This window comes from Podarcis tiliguerta (genome assembly GCF_965153285.1).
Source record: "Podarcis tiliguerta genome assembly, chromosome: Z".
Classification (NCBI taxonomy): Eukaryota; Metazoa; Chordata; class Lepidosauria; order Squamata; family Lacertidae; genus Podarcis; species Podarcis tiliguerta.
In genome coordinates, this window is record NC_139553.1 from 9921410 (window position 1) to 9929209 (window position 7800).

Sequence of the window (7800 nt, forward strand, 5' to 3'; positions counted from 1 at the left end):
AGTGGTATCACAGCACTTTAAGTAGGAAATGATATATGACAGCCACATTCAAATCTCTCATGGAAGATTGAGAAAGCTTTTTTTCTCCTGCTCTGGAAGGTACCGTATTTTTTGCTCCATAACACACACATGTTATGGAGCGAATGCCTACGGATGACGGGGGGATCTGCTGCAGTCGTGAGCAGAGGATCCATGGTTCCCCTTCCTTCCCTCCTCCGTGGCTCGCTTTGCTCGCTTTGAAACAGCAAAGCAGGAGAAGAGCCGCTGAGTGGGGAGAAGAGAGGGACAGAGAGCCTGGTTACAAAGCACGGATCCACATGGATCCTCAGGATTTTTGCACTGGGTCACCCCAAATTCACCATCAGATCACAAAGCATGTCCATGGCTACAGCTTGCACCAAAAAAATCACGCACCCACTGTTGCCTGGGGCCGCAGTGGTGCAAAAACGTAGTTACAAAGCATGGATCCACATGGATCCTCAGGATTTTTGCATTGGGCTACCCCAAACTCACCGTCAGATCACATGTCTGTGGCCACAGCATGAACCACAAAAATCATACATCCACTGTTTAGAATTTTTTTTCTTGTTTTCCTGCTCTAAAAACTATGTGCGTGTTATGGTCGGGTGTGTGTTATTGAGCGAAAAATACGGTAGGACCAGTACCAATGGATTCAAATTATAAGACAGGGGAGTCCAACTAAACATCAGGAAGAACTTTCTTTTCTTTCCCCTCATAATATTTTATTAAAGATTTTTCATAATACAATACAATAAACTAATCTAATGAACAAAAACAGAGGAAGAAAAAGAAAACTCTCAAGGGTAGTTCTTAACCCTTTTCTCACAAAGAAAGGGATGGACTGCCAGCCTCTCACCTGGGAGCTTCCCTTTCTTCTCCCAGATGTTTCTAAGCAGAGGTTGGATGGCCACCTGTCATGGATGTTTTATCTGAGATTCCTGCCTTCACGGGGTTGGACTAGATGGCCCTCACGGTCCCTTTCTAACTCTGCAATTCTATGATTCTAAGAAATGTATGATATTACTTAAGTTCATTAAGTTATTTGGGTTTACTCTGGGTAAAACTTAGTTGGCTGCAACCCATCATAACTAGAAGAGATGCTTGCTCCTCTACATAGTTTATGCTGCTTCCATTTCCCTCTTCTCTCTCTGTCATCTCCCCCACACACCCTTGGTCACATTTTACACTGCAAGCTCCTCAGGACAGGGACCTGTCAACCAGAGCTTTTGCCAAAGGGCTCTGCACATTGACGACACTAGATAAATAAATAATGGTTCTTGAGAGCAATAATAATAATAATCAGTAGCCCATGACACAGAGGGGCACCACTGCTCACCTGACCTCCAAGCAGTCGCTTTGATGCTGCCTACCAGGAGGAAGCAGGGAGGAAGTGGTGAGATTGGCACAGTGCAAATGCACCGGAAGAGCCAATCGGGTACTCCAGCCAATGCATTTGCACCACTCTGACCTCACTGCCCCTCCCTCTCCCAGTAAGCAGCAGCAACGCAACTGACCAGAGGGGCAGGTGAGGGGCAGGTTCCCAAAGATTATCATTATTATCATTTTGTGTGCAGGTGTGGGTGTCCGCACATATGTGTATTTTTGTATGCAATGTTTGGCAGGAAATAAGACAGTAAATAACAAACTAAATATTGGTGTATGTAATTCTTATTTCTTAATTATATTTAGTGGTAGTATGGCTGTATTGTTTTTTGTACCATAAAATCATTCGATAAAAATTATTTGAAAAAGAAAAAGGAAAAAAGAGAGAAGCAGGTTCCCAAAGTCAGGTGAGGGGCAGGTGTTCCCCACTATGCCTTCTGCTACTAGAACTTCTTATTCTACAAAAAGGCTAAGGAGTAAACCATATACAAATCTGGAGTCGAGTCCCCAAGGCAGTCAGATGGCGTCTTGTATTCCTCCTTCCTGCAACTCCTGCAGCCAAACTGGTGCCAAACATCTTGTTCTGCTTTGGCCCACATCAGTTTTTTTTTATATTATTATTATTATTATCATCGTCATTATTATTATTATTATTATTATTTATTCATTTCCCATTTGACACATTACATCCATACAAGCTTTGCCTTAGTCTTATATAGACTTCCCAACTTAACTTCCATCGACACTCTATTTCAAATTTTTAGTTTGCTACAACTCTTTACATTTTCTCTCTCCCCTCCCCCCTTATTATTTCTCTTTTCTTTTCTATGTCTTGTCTACTGCTGCTCATAGGCTTATCCTACTTGCAAGTTAACCTTGATACCACTCTAAAGTATTCTTCGAAAAGCTCCCACTTGCCTCATTTTCTTTTCATCACAATTTCTTATTTTGGTTGTCGAACTTGCTAACTAAACAAAATCTATTAACTTCTGCAACCATTGATCCTTTGTTGGAACAATAATTTCTTTCCAAAATTTTTTTGCATAAGTTTTCCTTGCAGCCACAGTTGCATATAAAAATAGGTTCCTTGTTTTCTTAGGTATATCTTCCCCCATTACTGCCAGCAATAAGGCTTCTGGTCTTTTTGGGAAGGTGAATTTAAGGTGAGTTCCTCATATATCATTTCCCAACCCCCAAACTTACATTGCCACCACATATGATATAGAGAGCCTCCTTTTTCTAAACATTTCCAATATGCATTAGATCCTCTCTTGTGCATTCTGGCACGTTTACTTGGCATCAGATACCATCTATATACCATTTTGAAGATGTTCTCTTGAATTGCATAGCAGACTGAATATTTTACTGGCCCATTCCATAATTTTTCCCATGCCAAAAGTTCAATGTTATATCCAATAACTGATGCCCAGTGTATCATCGCCTCTTTCACTTATTCATCTTTAGGTTCCCATTCAAGTAGAGTTCTGCATACTTTAATTTTTTGTTATTTCCCAATATTATTTTCTCAAATTCCAACCCACCTTCTACAAATCCTTTTTCTTTGCCTCTTCTAAATATCTTATTTATTTGGAAATACTGGAATCAATCTGTGACTATCTAAGCACTTCTTCTTCTCTCTCTCCTTTTTTAAAAGTCTTACAGAGTTATCTTTAAATTCAAGAAGGTCTTTATACGTTCCCCGGTTTTCTTCCATGTTCATTTTTTTTTTACCACAACCGCCTCCGTTGGAGAAATCCAACACGGGGTCTTCCTTTCTTAACATTTCTCTATATTTTGCCCAGACATTGTACACACTCCTCCTGATCACATAATTTAAAAAACTCTTGTGCACTTTGGCCTTATTATAATACAAATAGCTATGCCACCCAAACCGTAGGTCAAATCCAAGTCAAAAGTTCCTGCGTCCTTTAATTCCACCCACTCCTTCACGCACACTAAGCATACAGCCTCAAAGTACAGCCTCAAATCAGCAAATGAGAAACCCCCTCTATTCCTCTCATCTCTTAGTATTTTATACTTAGTCCTTGGTGTTTTTTCTTGCCATTTAAAAATTGTTAACAATTTTTTTGGGAACATTGTTTAATTTGGACCACATCAGTGAAGCCGAGAGGGAGGTCTTGTCACTTGGGCAGCCCAGGACCTCCATCCACACTGCCTAGGCTTCCACTCCGAGGTCACTTCCAGGCTGCTAATGTATGCTTTGTCTCTTGAGACAGACAGATGCCAACAATAACGCCACCTTTCCTCTGAAAAAAGGTCCTTTTTTTGTCTACAGGATGAGGTAGAAATGCCACACAGGAATAAATGAATAAATAAACACCCAAAGGAAGTTACAAAACACAAACACCACACACACCTGTAACACAGCAATCTGCTACTACTTGCCTCAATGTCCAGCAGCAGCAGCAGGAACCAAAATCCAAGACAGCCTTCTGTGTCTTGGAAAGGCTGTCAAATATCCCAGCACTTCAGGGTGTCAATCTGTGGTTCCATCTTTCTAGGACTTTGCGGCAGATGTCCAGAGCCCTTCTTAGCAGAAGGAGCACAAAGGTCTCTAAACCCATCAGGTCTGGACTGCAGTGCAGGTGAGTCCATCAGGGCAAGTAGGGCACATCCCCACCAACCTCAGAAAGCCCCCACCTGCCTGCCTTCTTACTTGCAACCAGTTCCGGTAGTGGCCCAGACCCCCAGCTTCTCTGCCTCAGGGTCTCAGGGTTGCCCTTGTATAAGTCAGCAGGGAAGAGAATGGCAGGGGACTAGACCAGAATTAGTTGGCGCTGCCTCTCATTGTCTCTGGCTCCACCTATGACTGGTCTCTCTGCCTTCCGCCCCACCAGGTGCCGCCACTGGACTGTGGTGAGTGAAGGAACGCATAATACCACCTAAAGGGGCACACAAACCCTGCCCTAAGAATCACACTAGACAAGAGTTTCAAAAAGCATGGGGGAAATGCAGAGAACACTTCACAAAGCAGTGCCCTAAAATACATACCTGGACTTGTTCCGATTAATATTTGCAGGAGACTTCGTGGATATTTAAGTTATAATTAGAAAAATCTTAATAATTATTCATAAAGGAAACAGCTTATAAGAAATAAATAAGGAGGCCAGATACAGGATAAAGGAAGTCTTTTATTTGGTTGTTTGTATTGTTGTACGTTATGCTTATTGTATTTCTGTATGGGGGGTTTATGTTATGTTGGGGGGGAAATGTTCAATATTTTTTAAAAAAAAAAACACAACAACCCTGTCCTAAGAAGAGCAAGTCTAAAACAACCTGTTCCGCCAAATAGGGTGCAGGTGAGGGTGTGGGGGGGCGTGATAGAACAACCCAGCCATTTCCTTTCCTTTCTTTCTTTTCCATCTCTAATTTAGTTGCCACAATTCGAATGCAAAAATTTGGCATGGTGGTCAGAATTTTTATACAATACAGGTGGATTTCACACACATCAGAGGTAGAATTTTCATTTTAGCCTACATGCTTTACCTGAGCATAATAATAATAACGCAAGGGCAGCCCTGCTGGATCAGACAAATCTAGTCTAGTTCAGCATCCCGTTTTCACAGTGGCCAGCCAGATGCCTGCAGGAGACCAGCGAGCAGGTTTTGAGCACAAGAACGCTCTGCCCTCCTGCATTTCCCAGTAACTGGAATTCAGTAGCATTGCTGCCTTCAGCCCTGCAGGTAGAGCATAGCCTTCATGGCTAGAAGCCAAGGATAGTCCTAAACTCCACGAAGGTGCATAGGATATCAGGTGCTTGGAGCAGCCTGAGTATGATGCACCCCTTTCCCCAGGTTACACCTGCTCACTGTCCCTCGTTTGCAGTCTCCATGAAAAATTCTACATGGCTGAAATGTACCCTTGATCAGTGATAATGCCACTTGGATGGCTTCTGCGTGTGGGTGAAAACCCCTGGCTGGAATGCACAGACTGACCATTTGGAAGAATGCAGAGAGAGGAATCACAGGCACTACCAAACTCTCCAAAGGTTTGCCTTCACCCCTGAAGATGCATTCCACCACTGTCTCCCAAAGCAGACACATGTCAACAATATATATATATATTGTAAGAGTCACACCTGTAGCACCATACACTTTTGGCTCTGGCCCTGCCCACCAGAGGCATGTAGTCCCCAGAAGATTGTCCATGGGGGAAATACAGTACAGCCTTTGAGTGAAAGAGATTCCCTGTCCCTGGTAGACTGTTCCTGAAGATGGAGGTTCCACTGAGCTCTAATACTATTCGACAAACCTATTCCACAAGCCCCATGCCGACTTCCTCCCTCCTCTTCGACGAACTATCAAGACTGTGTCCTCTCTCTGCTCAGAATAATCCAGGGGGCATCACTATCTAGGGGGGTGGGGGGGGGGCTCTCACTGTAACCAAAGGGAGAGAGTTAATCTCCCCCGTGTAGTTGACTAAGAGCCGGCTACTCACCGCGCTCTGATTGGCTGATTCAAAAAAAAGACCCGTGTAAAAAAAATTTTTTTTTTTTAAAGAAAATACATTTTAGGGGGGGGGCTGTTAACAACACACCGTCTGTCTATTCAAACCGAAAGAAGTCAAAGGATGCGGTTAATAAAAAAAAGCGTCGCGCGCACAGGGTATCTCCGCAACTAAGCGTCCCTATTTCTTATTCATCATATTTACCCAAGTTTGCAAGCAACTGTCAATGAAGTATCTGCACAGTCAGGCGCGTGCACAACCCCCTTTGCGGAATCCCAGTTTTTTGCTGCAGCCCTACTCGGAGTAGGCCCATTGAAACTGGTGGGCATTGACTCACACCGGCCCATTCATTCTAGTGGGTCTGCTCTCGAGTAGAATTCAGCCGGTTACAGCCCGCAACACGAGACTTTTAGTTCCCAAAGGAATACAGAAGCGGTTACACTTTCATTTTTGATAGCAAAACAGGCAGCTTTCTTCCTCTCCGCCCCCACCAACCCGGCACCCTCAGGCGGCTCGATCTTCTGCCCCTTAATTCGGCAGTAGCCCGCACCACGTTCAACTTAAGCGAGCAAAAGGGACACCTTTGCTTTGCAAGGGACGGAGTGCGTGGGCTCAGTGGCGTAGCGTGGGTTGTCAGCACCCGGGGCAAGGCAAGTAATTTGCACCCCCTAACCCGTGGATTTGCGCCCCCTAACCCTAACCCCCAGATGTTGCGCCCGGTGCGGCCGGGCCCCCCTGCACCCCCCACGCTACGCCACTGCGTGGGCTTGCAAGCCCAACGTGGTTGCGACCCCGAATACACGTTTTACTCGGAAGCAAAGCATCTCTCGCCGAGTTCAATAAGTGACTTGCTCCCCAAGCGAGGATCCACAGCCTAAATATCCACAAACGTAACGATCTTGTCCCGGTTCATCTTTATTATTTTTTTTTTTAATGAACGTGCAAGCTGCGTGCCTTAGGTTTTGCAAAGTCCTGTAATCCTCCCCACACACACAAAAAGTTTAAGAAATAAATAGACAGAAAACTCTGCAACTCTTTCTCCTAAGGCACGCCGCCGCCAAAGTTTCTCTGCAAACCCGCTCGCTTGGAGACCTGCCGGACACCCCCCTTCTCTGCAACGCGCCCCCGCCCCCCCTCGCGCCGCCGCCAAATACAAAATCTTACCGGTTTTCTGTATCAAGAAAGTTTTCTTTTTTTCAGTTCCACTCCTGCTCCATTGGAAAGAAGAAAGTGCCAAAAGTACGGGGCGCAGCGCGCGCAGGAAAAGCACTAAAATGCCTCCCGAACTCACTGAGAGTCCCGCAGCGGGGCTCACAGAGCGGGCTCCCCGCTGCACCCCGTGGCACCACCCACCAGGTTCAGAAAGGTGTCTGTCTCTCCTCAGGCAGCTGTTGCAGACTGAAGATGCTGAGGATGTGAGGCGCCATCTTCTTTTTTTTCCTCTCTCCTTTTTCCCGCGAATTATTTACGTTTTGCTTATGCAATTAGCGCAGGCTGCTTCCCTATTCCCCGCCCACCAGACCGCCCCCGGCTCCTCCTCTGGGCTCCATCCCGCCGGTAGCAGAGCCCTCGCTTCGACTGAGCGAAGGGGGGGGGGATACGTTGTCTCCCCCCCCCCCCGCACTGCCCACCCCTCCAAAAAGAAAAGAAAAGAAAATCACTGCGCAAAGATTGGAGAAAGTTTTGTCTTTGTATACATAACACGATAGAGGACTAGGACCAATGTTCGGGATCCATACTCAGCCAGGGCTGTTTACTTGCCTGTCAGTTTAACCTACCTCACAGGGTTGTTGTGAGGATTATATTGGGGGGGGGGGGTAGAACCATGAAGACCAACTCTTTGAAGGAGAGGTGGGGTAGAAATGCGATAATAAAAGCGTGATGAGTCTCTGTGCTCTGATGTACCTTCAAATTCCACGCTGCCAATAA

General features: G+C 45.3%; 1 protein-coding gene across 3 annotated transcripts in view; it reads right to left on the reverse strand.

Moving 5' to 3' along the window:
* Positions 1–7314, reverse strand: part of PHF19 (PHD finger protein 19) — a 38964-nt gene extending 31650 nt beyond the window's left edge. The window contains exon 1 of one of the 3 annotated variants that reach the window (XM_083423092.1): positions 7036–7314. The gene's annotated coding sequence lies outside the window, so the exon portion shown is untranslated. The remainder of the gene's footprint in view (positions 1–7035) is intronic. The other 2 variants (XM_083423090.1, XM_083423091.1) reach the window with 2 other exon arrangements.
* Between the last annotated feature and the right edge of the window lie 486 nt (positions 7315–7800).